Source organism: Falco peregrinus, chromosome 18 (genome assembly GCF_023634155.1).
Source record: "Falco peregrinus isolate bFalPer1 chromosome 18, bFalPer1.pri, whole genome shotgun sequence".
In the NCBI taxonomy this organism is placed as follows: domain Eukaryota; kingdom Metazoa; phylum Chordata; class Aves; order Falconiformes; family Falconidae; genus Falco; species Falco peregrinus.
Genome location: NC_073738.1, coordinates 6,564,136 through 6,589,284, shown reverse-complemented (window position 1 = coordinate 6,589,284; position 25,149 = coordinate 6,564,136).

The window sequence follows — 25,149 nt, the reverse complement described above, 5'->3', positions numbered from 1 at the left end:
AGAAGCCTTGCTGGCCGACCGAGGGCGGCGCATGCGCAGAAGCGGCTTTGACCCCCCCTAGGGGCGGGGCTTCCGGCCTCGTGCGTAGGGGCAGATGACGCAGCCGGCCCGGGAAAGGCGGGTTCACTGCCGGCCCGCGCGGCGCGCTGGAGCGGCCGTGGAGGTGCGGAGCCTTCGCCGGTAGCCCGGGAGACTTTCGGGCCGGGACGTGCGGCGGCGCGCTCGGGCTGAAGGGCGGCCGGGGGCCGGCGGGCAGCGGCCCGGTCGGGGGGGATGTGGCGGCCCGGCGCTCGGCCGCGGCAGGGAGCGCCTGGTGCCGGCGGCGGGCGGGCTGAGGCAGGCGGGCGGCCCGGCCCGGGAGCGGCGGGGCTGCCGCCGGTTCTCGTCTCCCCGGCAGGGACGGTGGTCAGCGGGCTCCTCACGGGGCTGCCCTTTTTTGGGTGGGTTTTTTTTGGGGTTTTTTTTTTTTTTTTCTCTCGGAGCCGCGCCGCTACCTCGGCGAGGAGCGGCGGCAGGCAGGGCGGCCCCGGTGCTCGCTTGTGGCGGCGGCGCCCGGGAGAGGGGTCGGGCCGCGCCGCCCCGCCGCCCACCCGCCGCCGCCTGCGGGCTGCCCGGGCAGCCGCCGCAGCCCTGCGCGGGGCTTTGTCTTTCCCCCAGCCGCTGGCCTGAGCCGTGGCAGGCGCCTGGGGCTGCCGGCCCCCGCGGGCCGCAGAGAGGCTGCCTCGGGGCCTGCGGTAACGCTGTCGCGGGGGGGTGTGTGTGTGTGTGTGTGTGTGTGCGGCTCAGGAGCCTCTTCCCGCCCCTGCCAGCGGGCCAGAGCAAGAAAAGGCAGCCGGCAGCGGAATCCCCAGCCGTCGCCCCCGACTGCTGCTTTCTCCGCAAGCCTTTTAACTGCCGGGGAGGGCTGGGAGGCAGCAGCAGCTCAGGTGTCTGGCTGGTCTTGTGTCGTGACAGTCAGCTCCGGGGCCGGAGCAGCCGAGGGGAAGAGGCCTTTTGGTTTGCTTCCCAGCGAAACGGGGGTCTTTTGTTTTCCCTTTGTCCCTAGGTTCGTCCGGAAGCGTCCGTCGACAAGTCAAGGGGAGCGGAACCGAAGGTCGCTCGAGATGTTACCTCGCCAGGCGTGCCTCGTGCTTGCGAGTCGGACTGCTGACTACGGAGGGATCCCTTTTGTAGCCGCCGAGGGCCCGCGAGGCTCCGTGTGCCCGCCGCTTCCGAGTGCTGCGCTGCGGCTCGGGCAACGGCCGGGGAGGAATTGTCGGTCCCTCCTGGTAACGCAGCCGGGCCTGCTAGGCGCTTAAAGCAGCGCGTCCGGCCGGGCAGTATTGTTTTCCGAGGCTGTAAAGGAGCCCGAGGTATAAACCCGCTTTACGTTTCCGTACGGCGGTGCGCTTTGTCGGAGAGCTCGGCCGTCCTGACGGAGCTGGCACAGGGTTCCCGCGGGACTCCGGCTTTGCCCGTCTCGTGGAAAGGCTCCAGAGCCTGCTTGGGAAGCCGCTTGACAAGGCACGGCTTTGCCGTGATTTTTACGCCGGAATTCCGACGGTAACGCCGATGCCACGTGTTAGCCTTTCTCCAGCAGCTCTTCAAAGCAAGAGTGAGCCTTAAGAATCGGATTGCCTTGTAACGAAATTCGAAACAAAGCGGCGGGGTGAAGCGGCTGGAAGCGTCCTGCCAGTCTGCCGTGGGTATCGCTGCCGTGCGTGTCACCTGCCTGTCTGCCGATCGCTCCTGCCTCTTGTTGTGCCCCGGTAATTCCTCTGGGGAAGGCGTTGGGCTCTGACTGTGGCGCGGCGCACCCCGACTCCCTCCTGACCCCGGCGAGACGTGATCGGTGTTTGCCTTCCTCCCCTTTCACAGGGCCTCGGCTGTTGCGTGCAGAGAAGCTGTCAGCCTTGTGAGGGAGCACGCCGCCGGCAAGCGCGTCGTGGTGCTTCGGTACCGAGCTGAGACCGCAGGCGTCCGTCTTTTGTTTGCGAAAAGGGATCGCGAGGAAAGGTGCTGACCTCGGAGGGGGAGAGGTGGCGGGGGAACAGGTAGGAGGCAGCTCTTTCAACCGGTTTTCGGCTTAACTCCTGGGTGCCTGAGCACGGTTCTGGGCTTCGGGGGGTTGGCTTTCGGCTTTTCGCCTTCAGCGCGTCCTCCGTCACCGCTGTCGGCGCGCGCTGAGCTGCGGCTCAGGGGACCGCGGCGATACAGGCCGTGTGCGTGCCAGCCGTCCTCAAGGCTAGAGCTGTATTCTGCTTGTTACCCTGATGAAAGCGTTTCTTTTTTTCTAGGGGGCGTTCCCACAAGGCAGCGGTGTGGAGCCGAAGGGGACTGCGATGGAACGGTGACGGAGCCCGTTTGGACCGAGTCTTGAAGATAGATCTCTCTGGTTTTTGTCCGAGGAAACTTCGTCTCGAGACGGTCCTATCGCTCGCTGGCAACGTGGTAGGAAACTGCTTTGTTGATCTTGACGGCGCAGTGTGTTGGGAGTATTAAGATTCCTCGAGAGCTCAGAAGCGAGTAGGTTGTTTCTCTAAGGGAAAGGGGAATAGGCCTGTATCGTTAAAGGAAAGACTCAGAGCGGGTTTTGCTTCTCTTAAGTACAAAGCGCCCCATCTCAAGTGATTGCAAAGTCTGAAACGATGGTTCAAAAGCAGACTTGTGCTGTTTGCAAAGCGTCTGTTGCACTGCTCAAAGACAAAAGGCGCTCACCCGAGAAAGTTTTTGGAAACCGATGTCCGATAGGCACGGGGAAAGAGCTGGAGAGGTTTACGTCTCGTCTGTCGAATTCTGTTCTCTTTCGTGCCCTTCCATTTTACAATAAAAACTTTCGTGACCCCTTTTCCCGTTCAGGCACTGTTGCTAGTGTTTTTATAAGGGGGAAAAAAAAGCGTATGCCTAGTCTCTCGAGTGATTATTATTTTTTATTTTTTTTTTCTTTTTCTCTAGACTAGTCGAATCGAGAATGTTCGCTGTAAGAACTTCATCCACCGGGATGGGAAGCCAGGCAACTTCCGAACGGGCCGTGGGCAGAGTTCCCTTCTTGATGCCGTGCCTATATAATAAACTGTGCAGTCTCGTTAGCTAGACGGGCTGCAGTACCCAATTTTTTTCGCCAGGAGGCAGCACCGCTCCTCCCAGGCGGAGTAAGGGCAGCGCATGCGCAGACGCGGCTTGACGCCGAAGGGGGCGGGGCTTCCGGCCCCGTGCGTCCGGGCCGATGACGCAATCCCGCTTTGGCGCATGCGCAGAAGGGCTGTCTGGCCAAGTAAGGTCAGCGCATGCGCAGAAGCGGCTTCGACCCTCAGGGGCGGGGCTTCCGGCCCCGTGCGTCCGGGCCGATGACGCAATCCCGCTTTGGCGCATGCGCAGAAGGGCTTTCTGGCCGAGTAAGGTCAGCGCATGCGCAGAAGCGGCTTCGACCCTCAGGGGCGGGGCTTCCGGCCCCGTGCGTCCGGGCCGATGACGCAATCCCGCTTTGGCGCATGCGCAGAAGGGCTTTCTGGCCGAGTAAGGTCAGCGCATGCGCAGAAGCGGCTTCGACCCTCAGGGGCGGGGCTTCCGGCCCCGTGCGTCCGGGCCGATGACGCAATCCCGCTTTGGCGCATGCGCAGAAGCCTTGCTGGCCGACGGAGGGCGGCGCATGCGCAGAAGCGGCTTTGACCCCCCCCTAGGGGCGGGGCTTCCGGCCTCGTGCGTAGGGGCAGAGGACGCATCCGGCCCGGGAAAGGCGGGTTCACTGCCGGCCCGCGCGGCGCGCTGGAGCGGCCGTGGAGGTGCGGAGCCTTCGCCGGTAGCCCGGGAGACTTTCGGGCCGGGACGTGCGGCGGCGCGCTCGGGCTGAAGGGCGGCCGGGGGCCGGCGGGCAGCGGCCCGGTCGGGGGGGATGTGGCGGCCCGGCGCTCGGCCGCGGCAGGGAGCGCCTGGTGCCGGCGGCGGGCGGGCTGAGGCAGGCGGGCGGCCCGGCCCGGGAGCGGCGGGGCTGCCGCCGGTTCTCGTCTCCCCGGCAGGGACGGTGGTCAGCGGGCTCCTCACGGGGCTGCCCTTTTTTGGGTGGGTTTTTTTTGGGGTTTTTTTTTTTTTTTTCTCTCGGAGCCGCGCCGCTACCTCGGCGAGGAGCGGCGGCAGGCAGGGCGGCCCCGGTGCTCGCTTGTGGCGGCGGCGCCCGGGAGAGGGGTCGGGCCGCGCCGCCCCGCCGCCCACCCGCCGCCGCCTGCGGGCTGCCCGGGCAGCCGCCGCAGCCCTGCGCGGGGCTTTGTCTTTCCCCCAGCCGCTGGCCTGAGCCGTGGCAGGCGCCTGGGGCTGCCGGCCCCCGCGGGCCGCAGAGAGGCTGCCTCGGGGCCTGCGGTAACGCTGTCGCGGGGGGGTGTGTGTGTGTGTGTGTGTGTGTGCGGCTCAGGAGCCTCTTCCCGCCCCTGCCAGCGGGCCAGAGCAAGAAAAGGCAGCCGGCAGCGGAATCCCCAGCCGTCGCCCCCGACTGCTGCTTTCTCCGCAAGCCTTTTAACTGCCGGGGAGGGCTGGGAGGCAGCAGCAGCTCAGGTGTCTGGCTGGTCTTGTGTCGTGACAGTCAGCTCCGGGGCCGGAGCAGCCGAGGGGAAGAGGCCTTTTGGTTTGCTTCCCAGCGAAACGGGGGTCTTTTGTTTTCCCTTTGTCCCTAGGTTCGTCCGGAAGCGTCCGTCGACAAGTCAAGGGGAGCGGAACCGAAGGTCGCTCGAGATGTTACCTCGCCAGGCGTGCCTCGTGCTTGCGAGTCGGACTGCTGACTACGGAGGGATCCCTTTTGTAGCCGCCGAGGGCCCGCGAGGCTCCGTGTGCCCGCCGCTTCCGAGTGCTGCGCTGCGGCTCGGGCAACGGCCGGGGAGGAATTGTCGGTCCCTCCTGGTAACGCAGCCGGGCCTGCTAGGCGCTTAAAGCAGCGCATCCGGCCGGGCAGTATTGTTTTCCGAGGCTGTAAAGGAGCCCGAGGTATAAACCCGCTTTACGTTTCCGTACGGCGGTGCGCTTTGTCGGAGAGCTCGGCCGTCCTGACGGAGCTGGCACAGGGTTCCCGCGGGACTCCGGCTTTGCCCGTCTCGTGGAAAGGCTCCAGAGCCTGCTTGGGAAGCCGCTTGACAAGGCACGGCTTTGCCGTGATTTTTACGCCGGAATTCCGACGGTAACGCCGATGCCACGTGTTAGCCTTTCTCCAGCAGCTCTTCAAAGCAGAGTGAGCCTTAAGAATCGGATTGCCTTGTAACGAAATTCGAAACAAAGCGGCGGGGTGAAGCGGCTGGAAGCGTCCTGCCAGTCTGCCGTGGGTATCGCTGCCGTGCGTGTTACCTGCCTGTCTGCCGATCGCTCCTGCCTCTTGTTGTGCCCCGGTAATTCCTCTGGGGAAGGCGTTGGGCTCTGACTGCGGCGCACCCCGACTCCCTCCTGACCCCGGCGAGACGTGATCGGTGTTTGCCTTCCTCCCCTTTCACAGGGCCTCGGCTGTTGCGTGCAGAGAAGCTGTCAGCCTTGTGAGGGAGCACGCCGCCGGCAAGCGCGTCGTGGTGCTTCGGTACCGAGCTGAGACCGCAGGCGTCCGTCTTTTGTTTGCGAAAAGGGATCGCGAGGAAAGGTGCTGACCTCGGAGGGGGAGAGGTGGCGGGGGAACAGGTAGGAGGCAGCTCTTTCAACCGGTTTTAGGCTTAACTCCTGGGTGCCTGAGCACGGTTCTGGGCTTCGGGGGGTTGGCTTTCGGCTTTTCGCCTTCAGCGCGTCCTCCGTCACCGCTGTCGGCGCGCGCTGAGCTGCGGCTCAGGGGACCGCGGCGATACAGGCCGTGTGCGTGCCAGCCGTCCTCAAGGCTAGAGCTGTATTCTGCTTGTTACCCTGATGAAAGCGTTTCTTTTTTTCTAGGGGGCGTTCCCACAAGGCAGCGGTGTGGAGCCGAAGGGGACTGCGATTGGACGGTGACGGAGCCGTTTGGACCGAGTCTTGAAGATCTCTCGGGTTTTTGTCCGAGGAAACTTCGTCTCGAGACGGTCCTATCGCTCGCTGGCAACGTGGTAGGAAACTGCTTTGTTCATCTTGACGGCGCAGTGTGTTGGGAGTGTTAAGATTCCTCGAGAGCTCAGAAGCGAGTAGGTTGTTTCTCTGAGGGAAAGGGGAATAGGCCTGTATCGTTAAAGGAAAGACTCAGAGCGGGTTTTGTTTCTCTTAAGTACAAAGCGCCCCATCTCAAGTGATTGCAAAGTCTGAAACGATGGTTCAAAAGCAGACTTGTGCTGTTTGCAAAGCGTCTGTTGCACTGCTCAAAGACAAAAGGCGCTCACCCGAGAAAGTTTTTGGAAACCGATGTCCGATAGGCACGGGGAAAGAGCTGGAGAGGTTTACGTCTCGTCTGTCGAATTCTGTTCTCTTTCGTGCCCTTCCATTTTACAATAAAAACTTTCGTGACCCCTTTTCCCGTTCAGGCACTGTTGCTAGTGTTTTTATAAGGGGGAAAAAAAAGCGTATGCCTAGTCTCTCGAGTGATTATTATTTTTTATTTTTTTTTTCTTTTTCTCTAGACTAGTCGAATCGAGAATGTTCGCTGTAAGAACTTCATCCACCGGGATGGGAAGCCAGGCAACTTCCGAACGGGCCGTGGGCAGAGTTCCCTTCTTGATGCCGTGCCTATATAATAAACTGTGCAGTCTCGTTAGCTAGACGGGCTGCAGTACCCAAATTTTTTCGCCAGGAGGCAGCACCGCTCCTCCCAGGCGGAGTAAGGGCAGCGCATGCGCAGAAGCGGCTTTGACCCTCAGGGGCGGGGCTTCCGGCCCCGTGCGTCCGGGCCGATGACGCAATCCCGCTTTGGCGCATGCGCAGAAGGGCTTTCTGGCCGAGTAAGGTCAGCGCATGCGCAGAAGCGGCTTCGACCCTCAGGGGCGGGGCTTCCGGCCCCGTGCGTCCGGGCCGATGACGCAATCCCGCTTTGGCGCATGCGCAGAAGGGCTTTCTGGCCGAGTAAGGTCAGCGCATGCGCAGAAGCGGCTTCGACCCTCAGGGGCGGGGCTTCCGGCCCCGTGCGTCCGGGCCGATGACGCAATCCCGCTTTGGCGCATGCGCAGAAGGGCTTTCTGGCCGAGTAAGGTCAGCGCATGCGCAGAAGCGGCTTCGACCCTCAGGGGCGGGGCTTCCGGCCCCGTGCGTCCGGGCCGATGACGCAATCCCGCTTTGGCGCATGCGCAGAAGCCTTGCTGGCCGACCGAGGGCGGCGCATGCGCAGAAGCGGCTTTGACCCCCCCTAGGGGCGGGGCTTCCGGCCTCGTGCGTAGGGGCAGATGACGCAGCCGGCCCGGGAAAGGCGGGTTCACTGCCGGCCCGCGCGGCGCGCTGGAGCGGCCGTGGAGGTGCGGAGCCTTCGCCGGTAGCCCGGGAGACTTTCGGGCCGGGACGTGCGGCGGCGCGCTCGGGCTGAAGGGCGGCCGGGGGCCGGCGGGCAGCGGCCCGGTCGGGGGGGATGTGGCGGCCCGGCGCTCGGCCGCGGCAGGGAGCGCCTGGTGCCGGCGGCGGGCGGGCTGAGGCAGGCGGGCGGCCCGGCCCGGGAGCGGCGGGGCTGCCGCCGGTTCTCGTCTCCCCGGCAGGGACGGTGGTCAGCGGGCTCCTCACGGGGCTGCCCTTTTTTGGGTGGGTTTTTTTTGGGGTTTTTTTTTTTTTTTTCTCTCGGAGCCGCGCCGCTACCTCGGCGAGGAGCGGCGGCAGGCAGGGCGGCCCCGGTGCTCGCTTGTGGCGGCGGCGCCCGGGAGAGGGGTCGGGCCGCGCCGCCCCGCCGCCCACCCGCCGCCGCCTGCGGGCTGCCCGGGCAGCCGCCGCAGCCCTGCGCGGGGCTTTGTCTTTCCCCCAGCCGCTGGCCTGAGCCGTGGCAGGCGCCTGGGGCTGCCGGCCCCCGCGGGCCGCAGAGAGGCTGCCTCGGGGCCTGCGGTAACGCTGTCGCGGGGGGGTGTGTGTGTGTGTGTGTGTGTGTGCGGCTCAGGAGCCTCTTCCCGCCCCTGCCAGCGGGCCAGAGCAAGAAAAGGCAGCCGGCAGCGGAATCCCCAGCCGTCGCCCCCGACTGCTGCTTTCTCCGCAAGCCTTTTAACTGCCGGGGAGGGCTGGGAGGCAGCAGCAGCTCAGGTGTCTGGCTGGTCTTGTGTCGTGACAGTCAGCTCCGGGGCCGGAGCAGCCGAGGGGAAGAGGCCTTTTGGTTTGCTTCCCAGCGAAACGGGGGCCTTTTGTTTTCCCTTTGTCCCTAGGTTCGTCCGGAAGCGTCCGTCGACAAGTCAAGGGGAGCGGAACCGAAGGTCGCTCGAGATGTTACCTCGCCAGGCGTGCCTCGTGCTTGCGAGTCGGACTGCTGACTACGGAGGGATCCCTTTTGTAGCCGCCGAGGGCCCGCGAGGCTCCGTGTGCCCGCCGCTTCCGAGTGCTGCGCTGCGGCTCGGGCAACGGCCGGGGAGGAACTGTCGGTCCCTCGCGGTAACGCAGCCGGGCCTGCTAGGCGCTTAAAGCAGCGCGTCCGGCCGGGCAGTATTGTTTTCCGAGGCTGTAAAGGAGCCCGAGGTATAAACCCGCTTGACGTTTCCGTACGGCGGTGCGCTTTGTCGGAGGGCTCGGCCGTACTGACGGAGCTGGCACAGGGTTCCCGCGGGACTCCGGCTTTGCCCGTCTCGTGGAAAGGCTCCAGAGCCTGCTTGGGAAGCCGCTTGACAAGGCACGGCTTTGCCGTGATTTTTACGCCGGAATTCCGACGGTAACGCCGATGCCACGTGTTAGCCTTTCTCCAGCAGCTCTTCAAAGCAGAGTGAGCCTTAAGAATCGGATTGCCTTGTAACGAAATTCGAAACAAAGCGGCGGGGTGAAGCGGCTGGAAGCGTCCTGCCAGTCTGCCGTGGGTATCGCTGCCGTGCGTGTTACCTGCCTGTCTGCCGATCGCTCCTGCCTCTTGTTGTGCCCCGGTAATTCCTCTGGGGAAGGCGTTGGGCTCTGACTGCGGCGCACCCCGACTCCCTCCTGACCCCGGCGAGACGTGATCGGTGTTTGCCTTCCTCCCCTTTCACAGGGCCTCGGCTGTTGCGTGCAGAGAAGCTGTCAGCCTTGTGAGGGAGCACGCCGCCGGCAAGCGCGTCGTGGTGCTTCGGTACCGAGCTGAGACCGCAGGCGTCCGTCTTTTGTTTGCGAAAAGGGATCGCGAGGAAAGGTGCTGACCTCGGAGGGGGAGAGGTGGCGGGGGAACAGGTAGGAGGCAGCTCTTTCAACCGGTTTTAGGCTTAACTCCTGGGTGCCTGAGCACGGTTCTGGGCTTCGGGGGGTTGGCTTTCGGCTTTTCGCCTTCAGCGCCTCCTCCGTCACCGCTGTCGGCGCGCGCTGAGCTGCGGCTCAGGGGACCGCGGCGATACAGGCCGTGTGCGTGCCAGCCGTCCTCAAGGCTAGAGCTGTATTCTGCTTGTTACCCTGATGAAAGCGTTTCTTTTTTTCTAGGGGGCGTTCCCACAAGGCAGCGGTGTGGAGCCGAAGGGGACTGCGATTGGACGGTGACGGAGCCGTTTGGACCGAGTCTTGAAGATCTCTCGGGTTTTTGTCCGAGGAAACTTCGTCTCGAGACGGTCCTATCGCTCGCTGGCAACGTGGTAGGAAACTGCTTTGTTCATCTTGACGGCGCAGTGTGTTGGGAGTGTTAAGGTTCCTCGAGAGCTCAGAAGCGAGTAGGTTGTTTCTCTGAGGGAAAGGGGAATAGGCCTGTATCGTTAAAGGGAAGACTCAGAGCGGGTTTTGCTTCTCTTAAGTACAAAGCGCCCCATCTCAAGTGATTGCAAAGTCTGAAACGATGGTTCAAAAGCAGACTTGTGCTGTTTGCAAAGCGTCTGTTGCACTGCTCAAAGACAAAAGGCGCTCACCCGAGAAAGTTTTTGGAAACCGATGTCCGATAGGCACGGGGAAAGAGCTGGAGAGGTTTACGTCTCGTCTGTCGAATTCTGTTCTCTTTCGTGCCCTTCCATTTTACAATAAAAACTTTCGTGACCCCTTTTCCCGTTCAGGCACTGTTGCTAGTGTTTTTATAAGGGGGAAAAAAAAGCGTATGCCTAGTCTCTCGAGTGATTATTATTTTTTATTTTTTTTTTCTTTTTCTCTAGACTAGTCGAATCGAGAATGTTCGCTGTAAGAACTTCATCCACCGGGATGGGAAGCCAGGCAACTTCCGAACGGGCCGTGGGCAGAGTTCCCTTCTTGATGCCGTGCCTATATAATAAACTGTGCAGTCTCGTTAGCTAGACGGGCTGCAGTACCCAATTTTTTTCGCCAGGAGGCAGCACCGCTCCTCCCAGGCGGAGTAAGGGCAGCGCATGCGCAGACGCGGCTTGACGCCGAAGGGGGCGGGGCTTCCGGCCCCGTGCGTCCGGGCCGATGACGCAATCCCGCTTTGGCGCATGCGCAGAAGGGCTGTCTGGCCAAGTAAGGTCAGCGCATGCGCAGAAGCGGCTTTGACCCTCAGGGGCGGGGCTTCCGGCCCCGTGCGTCCGGGCCGATGACGCAATCCCGCTTTGGCGCATGCGCAGAAGGGCTTTCTGGCCGAGTAAGGTCAGCGCATGCGCAGAAGCGGCTTCGACCCTCAGGGGCGGGGCTTCCGGCCCCGTGCGTCCGGGCCGATGACGCAATCCCGCTTTGGCGCATGCGCAGAAGGGCTTTCTGGCCGAGTAAGGTCAGCGCATGCGCAGAAGCGGCTTCGACCCTCAGGGGCGGGGCTTCCGGCCCCGTGCGTCCGGGCCGATGACGCAATCCCGCTTTGGCGCATGCGCAGAAGCCTTGCTGGCCGACCGAGGGCGGCGCATGCGCAGAAGCGGCTTTGACCCCCCCTAGGGGCGGGGCTTCCGGTTTCGTGCGTAGGGGCAGAGGACGCAGCCGGCCCGGGAAAGGCGGGTTCACTGCCGGCCCGCGCGGCGCGCTGGAGCGGCCGTGGAGGTGCGGAGCCTTCGCCGGTAGCCCGGGAGACTTTCGGGCCGGGACGTGCGGCGGCGCGCTCGGGCTGAAGGGCGGCCGGGGGCCGGCGGGCAGCGGCCCGGTCGGGGGGGATGTGGCGGCCCGGCGCTCGGCCGCGGCAGGGAGCGCCTGGTGCCGGCGGCGGGCGGGCTGAGGCAGGCGGGCGGCCCGGCCCGGGAGCGGCGGGGCTGCCGCCGGTTCTCGTCTCCCCGGCAGGGACGGTGGTCAGCGGGCTCCTCACGGGGCTGCCCTTTTTTGGGTGGGTTTTTTTTGGGGTTTTTTTTTTTTTTTCTCTCGGAGCCGCGCCGCTACCTCGGCGAGGAGCGGCGGCAGGCAGGGCGGCCCCGGTGCTCGCTTGTGGCGGCGGCGCCCGGGAGAGGGGTCGGGCCGCGCCGCCCCGCCGCCCACCCGCCGCCGCCTGCGGGCTGCCCGGGCAGCCGCCGCAGCCCTGCGCGGGGCTTTGTCTTTCCCCCAGCCGCTGGCCTGAGCCGTGGCAGGCGCCTGGGGCTGCCGGCCCCCGCGGGCCGCAGAGAGGATGCCTCGGGGCCTGCGGTAACGCTGTCGCGGGGGTGTGTGTGTGTGTGTGTGTGTGTGTGCGGCTCAGGAGCCTCTTCCCGCCCCTGCCAGCGGGCCAGAGCAAGAAAAGGCAGCCGGCAGCGGAATCCCCAGCCGTCGCCCCCGACTGCTGCTTTCTCCGCAAGCCTTTTAACTGCCGGGGAGGGCTGGGAGGCAGCAGCAGCTCAGGTGTCTGGCTGGTCTTGTGTCGTGACAGTCAGCTCCGGGGCCGGAGCAGCCGAGGGGAAGAGGCCTTTTGGTTTGCTTCCCAGCGAAACGGGGGTCTTTTGTTTTCCCTTTGTCCCTAGGTTCGTCCGGAAGCGTCCGTCGACAAGTCAAGGGGAGCGGAACCGAAGGTCGCTCGAGATGTTACCTCGCCACGCGTGCCTCGTGCTTGCGAGTCGGACTGCTGACTACGGAGGGATCCCTTTTGTAGCCGCCGAGGGCCCGCGAGGCTCTGTGTGCCCGCCGCTTCCGAGTGCTGCGCTGCGGCTCGGGCAACGGCCGGGGAGGAATTGTCGGTCCCTCCTGGTAACGCAGCCGGGCCTGCTAGGCGCTTAAAGCAGCGCGTCCGGCCGGGCAGTATTGTTTTCCGAGGCTGTAAAGGAGCCCGAGGTATAAACCCGCTTTACGTTTCCGTACGGCGGTGCGCTTTGTCGGAGAGCTCGGCCGTCCTGACGGAGCTGGCACAGGGTTCCCGCGGGACTCCGGCTTTGCCCGTCTCGTGGAAAGGCTCCAGAGCCTGCTTGGGAAGCCGCTTGACAAGGCACGGCTTTGCCGTGATTTTTACGCCGGAATTCCGACGGTAACGCCGATGCCACGTGTTAGCCTTTCTCCAGCAGCTATGAAAAGCAGAGTGAGCCTTAAGAATCGGATTGCCTTGTAACGAAATTCGAAACAAAGCGGCGGGGTGAAGCGGCTGGAAGCGTCCTGCCAGTCTGCCGTGGGTATCGCTGCCGTGCGTGTTACCTGCCTGTCTGCCGATCGCTCCTGCCTCTTGTTGTGCCCCGGTAATTCCTCTGGGGAAGGCGCTGGGCTCTGACTGTGGCGCGGCGCACCCCGACTCCCTCCTGACCCCGGCGAGACGTGATCGGTGTTTGCCTTCCTCCCCTTTCACAGGGCCTCGGCTGTTGCGTGCAGAGAAGCTGTCAGCCTTGTGAGAGAGCACGCCGCCGGCAAGCGCGTCGTGGTGCTTCGGTACCGAGCTGAGACCGCAGGCGTCCGTCTTTTGTTTGCGAAAAGGGATCGCGAGGAAAGGTGCTGACCTCGGAGGGGGAGAGGTGGCGGGGGAACAGGTAGGAGGCAGCTCTTTCAACCGGTTTTCGGCTTAACTCCTGGGTGCCTGAGCACGGTTCTGGGCTTCGGGGGGTTGGCTTTCGGCTTTTCGCCTTCAGCACCTCCTCCGTCACCGCTGTCGGCGCGCGCTGAGCTGCGGCTCAGGGGACCGCGGCGATACAGGCCGTGTGCGTGCCAGCCGTCCTCAAGGCTAGAGCTGTATTCTGCTTGTTACCCTGATGAAAGCGTTTCTTTTTTTCTAGGGGGCGTTCCCACAAGGCAGCGGTGTGGAGCCGAAGGGGACTGCGATTGGACGGTGACGGAGCCGTTTGGACCGAGTCTTGAAGATCTCTCGGGTTTTTGTCCGAGGAAACTTCGTCTCGAGACGGTCCTATCGCTCGCTGGCAACGTGGTAGGAAACTGCTTTGTTCATCTTGACGGCGCAGTGTGTTGGGAGTGTTAAGATTCCTCGAGAGCTCAGAAGCGAGTAGGTTGTTTCTCTGAGGGAAAGGGGAATAGGCCTGTATCGTTAAAGGAAAGACTCAGAGCGGGTTTTGTTTCTCTTAAGTACAAAGCGCCCCATCTCAAGTGATTGCAAAGTCTGAAACGATGGTTCAAAAGCAGACTTGTGCTGTTTGCAAAGCGTCTGTTGCACTGCTCAAAGACAAAAGGCGCTCACCCGAGAAAGTTTTTGGAAACCGATGTCCGATAGGCACGGGGAAAGAGCTGGAGAGGTTTACGTCTCGTCTGTCGAATTCTGTTCTCTTTCGTGCCCTTCCATTTTACAATAAAAACTTTCGTGACCCCTTTTCCCGTTCAGGCACTGTTGCTAGTGTTTTTATAAGGGGGAAAAAAAAGCGTATGCCTAGTCTCTCGAGTGATTATTATTTTTTATTTTTTTTTTCTTTTTCTCTAGACTAGTCGAATCGAGAATGTTCGCTGTAAGAACTTCATCCACCGGGATGGGAAGCCAGGCAACTTCCGAACGGGCCGTGGGCAGAGTTCCCTTCTTGATGCCGTGCCTATATAATAAACTGTGCAGTCTCGTTAGCTAGACGGGCTGCAGTACCCAATTTTTTTCGCCAGGAGGCAGCACCGCTCCTCCCAGGCGGAGTAAGGGCAGCGCATGCGCAGAAGCGGCTTTGACCCTCAGGGGCGGGGCTTCCGGCCCCGTGCGTCCGGGCCGATGACGCAATCCCGCTTTGGCGCATGCGCAGAAGGGCTTTCTGGCCGAGTAAGGTCAGCGCATGCGCAGAAGCGGCTTCGACCCTCAGGGGCGGGGCTTCCGGCCCCGTGCGTCCGGGCCGATGACGCAATCCCGCTTTGGCGCATGCGCAGAAGGGCTTTCTGGCCGAGTAAGGTCAGCGCATGCGCAGAAGCGGCTTCGACCCTCAGGGGCGGGGCTTCCGGCCCCGTGCGTCCGGGCCGATGACGCAATCCCGCTTTGGCGCATGCGCAGAAGGGCTTTCTGGCCGAGTAAGGTCAGCGCATGCGCAGAAGCGGCTTCGACCCTCAGGGGCGGGGCTTCCGGCCCCGTGCGTCCGGGCCGATGACGCAATCCCGCTTTGGCGCATGCGCAGAAGCCTTGCTGGCCGACCGAGGGCGGCGCATGCGCAGAAGCGGCTTTGACCCCCCCTAGGGGCGGGGCTTCCGGTTTCGTGCGTAGGGGCAGATGACGCAGCCGGCCCGGGAAAGGCGGGTTCACTGCCGGCCCGCGCGGCGCGCTGGAGCGGCCGTGGAGGTGCGGAGCCTTCGCCGGTAGCCCGGGAGACTTTCGGGCCGGGACGTGCGGCGGCGCGCTCGGGCTGAAGGGCGGCCGGGGGCCGGCGGGCAGCGGCCCGGTCGGGGGGGATGTGGCGGCCCGGCGCTCGGCCGCGGCAGGGAGCGCCTGGTGCCGGCGGCGGGCGGGCTGAGGCAGGCGGGCGGCCCGGCCCGGGAGCGGCGGGGCTGCCGCCGGTTCTCGTCTCCCCGGCAGGGACGGTGGTCAGCGGGCTCCTCACGGGGCTGCCCTTTTTTGGGTGGGTTTTTTTTGGGGTTTTTTTTTTTTTTTTCTCTCGGAGCCGCGCCGCTACCTCGGCGAGGAGCGGCGGCGGGGCGGCCCCGGTGCTCGCTTGGGGCGGCGGCGCCCGGGAGAGAGGGGTCGGCCCGCGCCGCCCCGCCGCCCACCCGCCGCCGCCTGCGGGCTGCCCGGGCAGCCGCCGCAGCCCTGCGCGGGGCTTTGTCTTTCCCCCAGCCGCTGGCCTGAGCCGTGGCAGGCGCCTGGGGCTGCCGGCCCCCGCGGGCCGCAGAGAGGCTGCCTCGGGGCCTGCGGTAACGCTGTCGCGGGGGGGTGTGTGTGTGTGTGTGTGTGTGTGCGGCTCAGGAGCCTCTTCCCGCCCCTGCCAGCGGGCCAGAGCAAGAAAAGGCAGCCGGCAGCGGAATCCCCAGCCGTCGCCCCCGACTGCTGCTTTCTCCGCAAGCCTTTTAACTGCCGGGGAGGGCTGGGAGGCAGCAGCAGCTCAGGTGTCTGGCTGGTCTTGTGTCGTGACAGTCAGCTCCGGGGCCGGAGCAGCCGAGGGGAAGAGGCCTTTTGGTTTGCTTCCCAGCGAAACGGGGGTCTTTTGTTTTCCCTTTGTCCCTAGGTTCGTCCGGAAGCGTCCGTCGACAAGTCAAGGGGAGCGGAACCGAAGGTCGCTCGAGATGTTACCTCGCCAGGCGTGCCTCGTGCTTGCGAGTCGGACTGCTGACTACGGAGGGATCCCTTTTGTAGCCGCCGAGGGCCCGCGAGGCTCCGTGTGCCCGCCGCTTCCGAGTGCTGCGCTGCGGCTCGGGCAACGGCCGGGGAGGAATTGTCGGTCCCTCCTGGTAACGCAGCCGGGCCTGCTAGGCGCTTAAAGCAGCGCGTCCGGCCGGGCAGTATTGTTTTCCGAGGCTGTAAAGGAGCCCGAGGTATAAACCCGCTTTACGTTTCCGTACGGCGGTGCGCTTTGTCGGAGAGCTCGGCCGTCCTGACGGAGCTGGCACAGGGTTCCCGCGGGACTCCGGCTTTGCCCGTCTCGTGGAAAGGCTCCAGAGCCTGCTTGGGAAGCCGCTTGACAAGGCACGGCTTTGCCGTGATTTTTACGCCGGAATTCCGACGGTAACGCCGATGCCACGTGTTAGCCTTTCTCCAGCAGCTATGAAAAGCAGAGTGAGCCTTAAGAATCGGATTGCCTTGTAACGAAATTCGAAACAAAGCGGCGGGGTGAAGCGGCTGGAAGCGTCCTGCCAGTCTGCCGTGGGTATCGCTGCCGTGCGTGTTACCTGCCTGTCTGCCGATCGCTCCTGCCTCTTGTTGTGCCCCGGTAATTCCTCTGGGGAAGGCGTTGGGCTCTGACTGCGGCGCACCCCGACTCCCTCCTGACCCCGGCGAGACGTGATCGGTGTTTGCCTTCCTCCCCTTTCACAGGGCCTCGGCTGTTGCGTGCAGAGAAGCTGTCAGCCTTGTGAGAGAGCACGCCGCCGGCAAGCGCGTCGTGGTGCTTCGGTACCGAGCTGAGACCGCAGGCGTCCGTCTTTTGTTTGCGAAAAGGGATCGCGAGGAAAGGTGCTGACCTCGGAGGGGGAGAGGTGGCGGGGGAACAGGTAGGAGGCAGCTCTTTCAACCGGTTTTAGGCTTAACTCCTGGGTGCCTGAGCACGGTTCTGGGCTTCGGGGGGTTGGCTTTCGGCTTTTCGCCTTCAGCGCCTCCTCCGTCACCGCTGTCGGCGCGCGCTGAGCTGCGGCTCAGGGGACCGCGGCGATACAGGCCGTGTGCGTGCCAGCCGTCCTCAAGGCTAGAGCTGTATTCTGCTTGTTACCCTGATGAAAGCGTTTCTTTTTTTCTAGGGGGCGTTCCCACAAGGCAGCGGTGTGGAGCCGAAGGGGACTGCGATTGGACGGTGACGGAGCCGTTTGGACCGAGTCTTGAAGATCTCTCGGGTTTTTGTCCGAGGAAACTTCGTCTCGAGACGGTCCTATCGCTCGCTGGCAACGTGGTAGGAAACTGCTTTGTTCATCTTGACGGCGCAGTGTGTTGGGAGTGTTAAGATTCCTCGAGAGCTCAGAAGCGAGTAGGTTGTTTCTCTGAGGGAAAGGGGAATAGGCCTGTATCGTTAAAGGAAAGACTCAGAGCGGGTTTTGTTTCTCTTAAGTACAAAGCGCCCCATCTCAAGTGATTGCAAAGTCTGAAACGATGGTTCAAAAGCAGACTTGTGCTGTTTGCAAAGCGTCTGTTGCACTGCTCAAAGACAAAAGGCGCTCACCCGAGAAAGTTTTTGGAAACCGATGTCCGATAGGCACGGGGAAAGAGCTGGAGAGGTTTACGTCTCGTCTGTCGAATTCTGTTCTCTTTCGTGCCCTTCCATTTTACAATAAAAACTTTCGTGACCCCTTTTCCCGTTCAGGCACTGTTGCTAGTGTTTTTATAAGGGGGAAAAAAAAGCGTATGCCTAGTCTCTCGAGTGATTATTATTTTTTATTTTTTTTTTCTTTTTCTCTAGACTAGTCGAATCGAGAATGTTCGCTGTAAGAACTTCATCCACCGGGATGGGAAGCCAGGCAACTTCCGAACGGGCCGTGGGCAGAGTTCCCTTCTTGATGCCGTGCCTATATAATAAACTGTGCAGTCTCGTTAGCTAGACGGGCTGCAGTACCCAATTTTTTTCGCCAGGAGGCAGCACCGCTCCTCCCAGGCGGAGTAAGGGCAGCGCATGCGCAGAAGCGGCTTTGACCCTCAGGGGCGGGGCTTCCGGCCCCGTGCGTCCGGGCCGATGACGCAATCCCGCTTTGGCGCATGCGCAGAAGGGCTTTCTGGCCGAGTAAGGTCAGCGCATGCGCAGAAGCGGCTTCGACCCTCAGGGGCGGGGCTTCCGGCCCCGTGCGTCCGGGCCGATGACGCAATCCCGCTTTGGCGCATGCGCAGAAGGGCTTTCTGGCCGAGTAAGGTCAGCGCATGCGCAGAAGCGGCTTCGACCCTCAGGGGCGGGGCTTCCGGCCCCGTGCGTCCGGGCCGATGACGCAATCCCGCTTTGGCGCATGCGCAGAAGGGCTTTCTGGCCGAGTAAGGTCAGCGCATGCGCAGAAGCGGCTTCGACCCTCAGGGGCGGGGCTTCCGGCCCCGTGCGTCCGGGCCGATGACGCAATCCCGCTTTGGCGCATGCGCAGAAGCCTTGCTGGCCGACCGAGGGCGGCGCATGCGCAGAAGCGGCTTTGACCCCCCCTAGGGGCGGGGCTTCCGGTTTCGTGCGTAGGGGCAGATGACGCAGCCGGCCCGGGAAAGGCGGGTTCACTGCCGGCCCGCGCGGCGCGCTGGAGCGGCCGTGGAGGTGCGGAGCCTTCGCCGGTAGCCCGGGAGACTTTCGGGCCGGGACGTGCGGCGGCGCGCTCGGGCTGAAGGGCGGCCGGGGGCCGGCGGGCAGCGGCCCGGTCGGGGGGGATGTGGCGGCCCGGCGCTCGGCCGCGGCAGGGAGCGCCTGGTGCCGGCGGCGGGCGGGCTGAGGCAGGCGGGCGGCCCGGCCCGGGAGCGGCGGGGCTGCCGCCGGTTCTCGTCTCCCCGGCAGGGACGGTGGTCAGCGGGCTCCTCACGGGGCTGCCCTTTTTTGGGTGGGTTTTTTTTGGGGTTTTTTTTTTTTTTTTTCTCTCGGAGCCGCGCCGCTACCTCGGCGAGGAGCGGCGGCGGGGCGGCCCCGGTGCTCGCTTGGGGCGGCGGCGCCCGGGAGAGAGGGGTCGGCCCGCGCCGCCCCGCCGCCCACCCGCCGCCGCCTGCGGGCTGCCCGGGCAGCCGCCGCAGCCCTGCGCGGGGCTTTGTCTTTCCCCCAGCCGCTGGCCTGAGCCGTGGCAGGCGCCTGGGGCTGCCGGCCCCCGCGGGCCGCAGAGAGGCTGCCTCGGGGCCTGCGGTAACGCTGTCGCGGGGGGGTGTGTGTGTGTGTGTGTGTGTGTGCGGCTCAGGAGCCTCTTCCCGCCCCTGCCAGCGGGCCAGAGCAAGAAAAGGCAGCCGGCAGCGGAATCCCCAGCCGTCGCCCCCGACTGCTGCTTTCTCCGCAAGCCTTTTAACTGCCGGGGAGGGCTGGGAGGCAGCAGCAGCTCAGGTGTCTGGCTGGTCTTGTGTCGTGACAGTCAGCTCCGGGGCCGGAGCAGCCGAGGGGAAGAGGCCTTTTGGTTTGCTTCCCAGCGAAACGGGGGTCTTTTGTTTTCCCTTTGTCCCTAGGTTCGTCCGGAAGCGTCCGTCGACAAGTCAAGGGGAGCGGAACCGAAGGTCGCTCGAGATGTTACCTCGCCAGGCGTGCCTCGTGCTTGCGAGTCGGACTGCTGACTACGGAGGGATCCCTTTTGTAGCCGCCGAGGGCCCGCGAGGCTCCGTGTGCCCGCCGCTTCCGAGTGCTGCGCTGCGGCTCGGGCAACGGCCGGGGAGGAATTGTCGGTCCCTCCTGGTAACGCAGCCGGGCCTGCTAGGCGCTTAAAGCAGCGCGTCCGGCCGGGCAGTATTGTTTTCCGAGGCTGTAAAGGAGCCCGAGGTATAAACCCGCTTTACGTTTCCGTACGGCGGTGCGCTTTGTCGGAGAGCTCGGCCGTCCTGACGGAGCTGGCACAGGGTTCCCGCGGGACTCCGGCTTTGCCCGTCTCGTGGAAAGGCTCCAGAGCCTGCTTGGGAAGCCGCTTGACAAGGCACGGCTTTGCCGTGATTTTTACGCCGGAATTCCGACGGTAACGCCGATGCCACGTGTTAGCCTTTCTCCAGCAGCTATGAAAAGCAGAGTGAGCCTTAAGAATCGGATTGCCTTGTAACGAAATTCGAAACAAAGCGGCGGGGTGAAGCGGCTGGAAGCGTCCTGCCAGTCTGCCGTGGGTATCGCTGCCGTGCGTGTTACCTGCCTGTCTGCCGATCGCTCCTGCCTCTTGTTGTGCCCCGGTAATTCCTCTGGGGAAGGCGTTGGGCTCTGACTGCGGCGCACCCCGACTCCCTCCTGACCCCGGCGAGACGTGATCGGTGTTTGCCTTCCTCCCCTTTCACAGGGCCTCGGCTGTTGCGTGCAGAGAAGCTGTCAGCCTTGTGAGAGAGCACGCCGCCGGCAAGCGCGTCGTGGTGCTTCGGTACCGAGCTGAGACCGCAGGCGTCCGTCTTTTGTTTGCGAAAAGGGATCGCGAGGAAAGGTGCTGACCTCGGAGGGGGAGAGGTGGCGGGGGAACAGGTAGGAGGCAGCTCTTTCAACCGGTTTTAGGCTTAACTCCTGGGTGCCTGAGCACGGTTCTGGGCTTCGGGGGGTTGGCTTTCGGCTTTTCGCCTTCAGCGCCTCCTCCGTCACCGCTGTCGGCGCGCGCTGAGCTGCGGCTCAGGGGACCGCGGCGATACAGGCCGTGTGCGTGCCAGCCGTCCTCAAGGCTAGAGCTGTATTCTGCTTGTTACCCTGATGAAAGCGTTTCTTTTTTTCTAGGGGGCGTTCCCACAAGGCAGCGGTGTGGAGCCGAAGGGGACTGCGATTGGACGGTGACGGAGCCGTTTGGACCGAGTCTTGAAGATCTCTCGGGTTTTTGTCCGAGGAAACTTCGTCTCGAGACGGTCCTATCGCTCGCTGGCAACGTGGTAGGAAACTGCTTTGTTCATCTTGACGGCGCAGTGTGTTGGGAGTGTTAAGATTCCTCGAGAGCTCAGAAGCGAGTAGGTTGTTTCTCTGAGGGAAAGGGGAATAGGCCTGTATCGTTAAAGGAAAGACTCAGAGCGGGTTTTGTTTCTCTTAAGTACAAAGCGCCCCATCTCAAGTGATTGCAAAGTCTGAAACGATGGTTCAAAAGCAGACTTGTGCTGTTTGCAAAGCGTCTGTTGCACTGCTCAAAGACAAAAGGCGCTCACCCGAGAAAGTTTTTGGAAACCGATGTCCGATAGGCACGGGGAAAGAGCTGGAGAGGTTTACGTCTCGTCTGTCGAATTCTGTTCTCTTTCGTGCCCTTCCATTTTACAATAAAAACTTTCGTGACCCCTTTTCCCGTTCAGGCACTGTTGCTAGTGTTTTTATAAGGGGGAAAAAAAAGCGTATGCCTAGTCTCTCGAGTGATTATTATTTTTTATTTTTTTTTTCTTTTTCTCTAGACTAGTCGAATCGAGAATGTTCGCTGTAAGAACTTCATCCACCGGGATGGGAAGCCAGGCAACTTCCGAACGGGCCGTGGGCAGAGTTCCCTTCTTGATGCCGTGCCTATATAATAAACTGTGCAGTCTCGTTAGCTAGACGGGCTGCAGTACCCAATTTTTTTCGCCAGGAGGCAGCACCGCTCCTCCCAGGCGGAGTAAGGGCAGCGCATGCGCAGAAGCGGCTTTGACCCTCAGGGGCGGGGCTTCCGGCCCCGTGCGTCCGGGCCGATGACGCAATCCCGCTTTGGCGCATGCGCAGAAGGGCTTTCTGGCCGAGTAAGGTCAGCGCATGCGCAGAAGCGGCTTCGACCCTCAGGGGCGGGGCTTCCGGCCCCGTGCGTCCGGGCCGATGACGCAATCCCGCTTTGGCGCATGCGCAGAAGGGCTTTCTGGCCGAGTAAGGTCAGCGCATGCGCAGAAGCGGCTTCGACCCTCAGGGGCGGGGCTTCCGGCCCCGTGCGTCCGGGCCGATGACGCAATCCCGCTTTGGCGCATGCGCAGAAGGGCTTTCTGGCCGAGTAAGGTCAGCGCATGCGCAGAAGCGGCTTCGACCCTCAGGGGCGGGGCTTCCGGCCCCGTGCGTCCGGGCCGATGACGCAATCCCGCTTTGGCGCATGCGCAGAAGCCTTGCTGGCCGACCGAGGGCGGCGCATGCGCAGAAGCGGCTTTGACCCCCCCTAGGGGCGGGGCTTCCGGCCTCGTGCGTAGGGGCAGATGACGCAGCCGGCCCGGGAAAGGCGGGTTCACTGCCGGCCCGCGCGGCGCGCTGGAGCGGCCGTGGAGGTGCGGAGCCTTCGCCGGTAGCCCGGGAGACTTTCGGGCCGGGACGTGCGGCGGCGCGCTCGGGCTGAAGGGCGGCCGGGGGCCGGCGGGCAGCGGCCCGGTCGGGGGGGATGTGGCGGCCCGGCGCTCGGCCGCGGCAGGGAGCGCCTGGTGCCGGCGGCGGGCGGGCTGAGGCAGGCGGGCGGCCCGGCCCGGGAGCGGCGGGGCTGCCGCCGGTTCTCGTCTCCCCGGCAGGGACGGTGGTCAGCGGGCTCCTCACGGGGCTGCCCTTTTTTGGGTGGGTTTTTTTTGGGGTTTTTTTTTTTTTTTTTCTCTCGGAGCCGCGCCGCTACCTCGGCGAGGAGCGGCGGCAGGCAGGGCGGCCCCGGTGCTCGCTTGTGGCGGCGGCGCCCGGGAGAGGGGTCGGGCCGCGCCGCCCCGCCGCCCACCCGCCGCCGCCTGCGGGCTGCCCGGGCAGCCGCCGCAGCCCTGCGCGGGGCTTTGTCTTTCCCCCAGCCGCTGGCCTGAGCCGTGGCAGGCGCCTGGGGCTGCCGGCCCCCGCGGGCCGCAGAGAGGCTGCCTCGGGGCCTGCGGTAACGCTGTCGCGGGGGGGTGTGTGTGTGTGTGTGTGTGTGTGCGGCTCAGGAGCCTCTTCCCGCCCCTGCCAGCGGGCCAGAGCAAGAAAAGGCAGCCGGCAGCGGAATCCCCAGCCGTCGCCCCCGACTGCTGCTTTCTCCGCAAGCCTTTTAACTGCCGGGGAGGGCTGGGAGGCAGCAGCAGCTCAGGTGTCTGGCTGGTCTTGTGTCGTGACAGTCAGCTCCGGGGCCGGAGCAGCCGAGGGGAAGAGGCCTTTTGGTTTGCTTCCCAGCGAAACGGGGGTCTTTTGTTTTCCCTTTGTCCCTAGGTTCGTCCGGAAGCGTCCGTCGACAAGTCAAGGGGAGCGGAACCGAAGGTCGCTCGAGATGTTACCTCGCCAGGCGTGCCTCGTGCTTGCGAGTCGGACTGCTGACTACGGAGGGATCCCTTTTGTAGCCGCCGAGGGCCCGCGAGGCTCCGTGTGCCCGCCGCTTCCGAGTGCTGCGCTGCGGCTCGGGCAACGGCCGGGGAGGAATTGTCGGTCCCTCCTGGTAACGCAGCCGGGCCTGCTAGGCGCTTCAAGCAGCGCGTCCGGCCGGGCAGTATTGTTTTCCGAGGCTGTAAAGGAGCCCGAGGTATAAACCCGCTTTACGTTTCCGTACGGCGGTGCGCTTTGTCGGAGAGCTCGGCCGTCCTGACGGAGCTGGCACAGGGTTCCCGCGGGACTCCGGCTTTGCCCGTCTCGTGGAAAGGCTCCAGAGCCTGCTTGGGAAGCCGCTTGACAAGGCACGGCTTTGCCGTGATTTTTACGCCGGAATTCCGACGGTAACGCCGATGCCACGTGTTAGCCTTTCTCCAGCAGCTATGAAAAGCAGAGTGAGCCTTAAGAATCGGATTGCCTTGTAACGAAATTCGAAACAAAGCGGCGGGGTGAAGCGGCTGGAAGCGTCCTGCCAGTCTGCCGTGGGTATCGCTGCCGTGCGTGTTACCTGCCTGTCTGCCGATCGCTCCTGCCTCTTGTTGTGCCCCGGTAATTCCTCTGGGGAAGGCGTTGGGCTCTGACTGCGGCGCACCCCGACTCCCTCCTGACCCCGGCGAGACGTGATCGGTGTTTGCCTTCCTCCCCTTTCACAGGGCCTCGGCTGTTGCGTGCAGAGAAGCTGTCAGCCTTGTGAGGGAGCACGCCGCCGGCAAGCGCGTCGTGGTGCTTCGGTACCGAGCTGAGACCGCAGGCGTCCGTCTTTTGTTTGCGAAAAGGGATCGCGAGGAAAGGTGCTGACCTCGGAGGGGGAGAGGTGGCGGGGGAACAGGTAGGAGGCAGCTCTTTCAACCGGTTTTCGGCTTAACTCCTGGGTGCCTGAGCACGGTTCTGGGCTTCGGGGGGTTGGCTTTCGGCTTTTCGCCTTCAGCGCCTCCTCCGTCACCGCTGTCGGCGCGCGCTGAGCTGCGGCTCAGGGGACCGCGGCGATACAGGCCGTGTGCGTGCCAGCCGTCCTCAAGGCTAGAGCTGTATTCTGCTTGTTACCCTGATGAAAGCGTTTCTTTTTTTCTAGGGGGCGTTCCCACAAGGCAGCGGTGTGGAGCCGAAGGGGACTGCGATTGGACGGTGACGGAGCCGTTTGGACCGAGTCTTGAAGATCTCTCGGGTTTTTGTCCGAGGAAACTTCGTCTCGAGACGGTCCTATCGCTCGCTGGCAACGTGGTAGGAAACTGCTTTGTTCATCTTGACGGCGCAGTGTGTTGGGAGTGTTAAGGTTCCTCGAGAGCTCAGAAGCGAGTAGGTTGTTTCTCTGAGGGAAAGGGGAATAGGCCTGTATCGTTAAAGGGAAGACTCAGAGCGGGTTTTGCTTCTCTTAAGTACAAAGCGCCCCATCTCAAGTGATTGCAAAGTCTGAAACGATGGTTCAAAAGCAGACTTGTGCTGTTTGCAAAGCGTCTGTTGCACTGCTCAAAGACAAAAGGCGCTCACCCGAGAAAGTTTTTGGAAACCGATGTCCGATAGGCACGGGGAAAGAGCTGGAGAGGTTTACGTCTCGTCTGTCGAATTCTGTTCTCTTTCGTGCCCTTCCATTTTACAATAAAAACTTTCGTGACCCCTTTTCCCGTTCAGGCACTGTTGCTAGTGTTTTTATAAGGGGGAAAAAAAAGCGTATGCCTAGTCTCTCGAGTGATTATTATTTTTTATTTTTTTTTTCTTTTTCTCTAGACTAGTCGAATCGAGAATGTTCGCTGTAAGAACTTCATCCACCGGGATGGGAAGCCAGGCAACTTCCGAACGGGCCGTGGGCAGAGTTCCCTTCTTGATGCCGTGCCTATATAATAAACTGTGCAGTCTCGTTAGCTAGACGGGCTGCAGTACCCAATTTTTTTCGCCAGGAGGCAGCACCGCTCCTCCCAGGCGGAGTAAGGGCAGCGCATGCGCAGAAGCGGCTTTGACCCTCAGGGGCGGGGCTTCCGGCCCCGTGCGTCCGGGCCGATGACGCAATCCCGCTTTGGCGCATGCGCAGAAGGGCTTTCTGGCCGAGTAAGGTCAGCGCATGCGCAGAAGCGGCTTCGACCCTCAGGGGCGGGGCTTCCGGCCCCGTGCGTCCGGGCCGATGACGCAATCCCGCTTTGGCGCATGCGCAGAAGGGCTTTCTGGCCGAGTAAGGTCAGCGCATGCGCAGAAGCGGCTTCGACCCTCAGGGGCGGGGCTTCCGGCCCCGTGCGTCCGGGCCGATGACGCAATCCCGCTTTGGCGCATGCGCAGAAGCCTTGCTGGCCGACGGAGGGCGGCGCATGCGCAGAAGCGGCTTTGACCCCCCCTAGGGGCGGGGCTTCCGGCCTCGTGCGTAGGGGCAGAGGACGCATCCGGCCCGGGAAAGGCGGGTTCACTGCCGGCCCGCGCGGCGCGCTGGAGCGGCCGT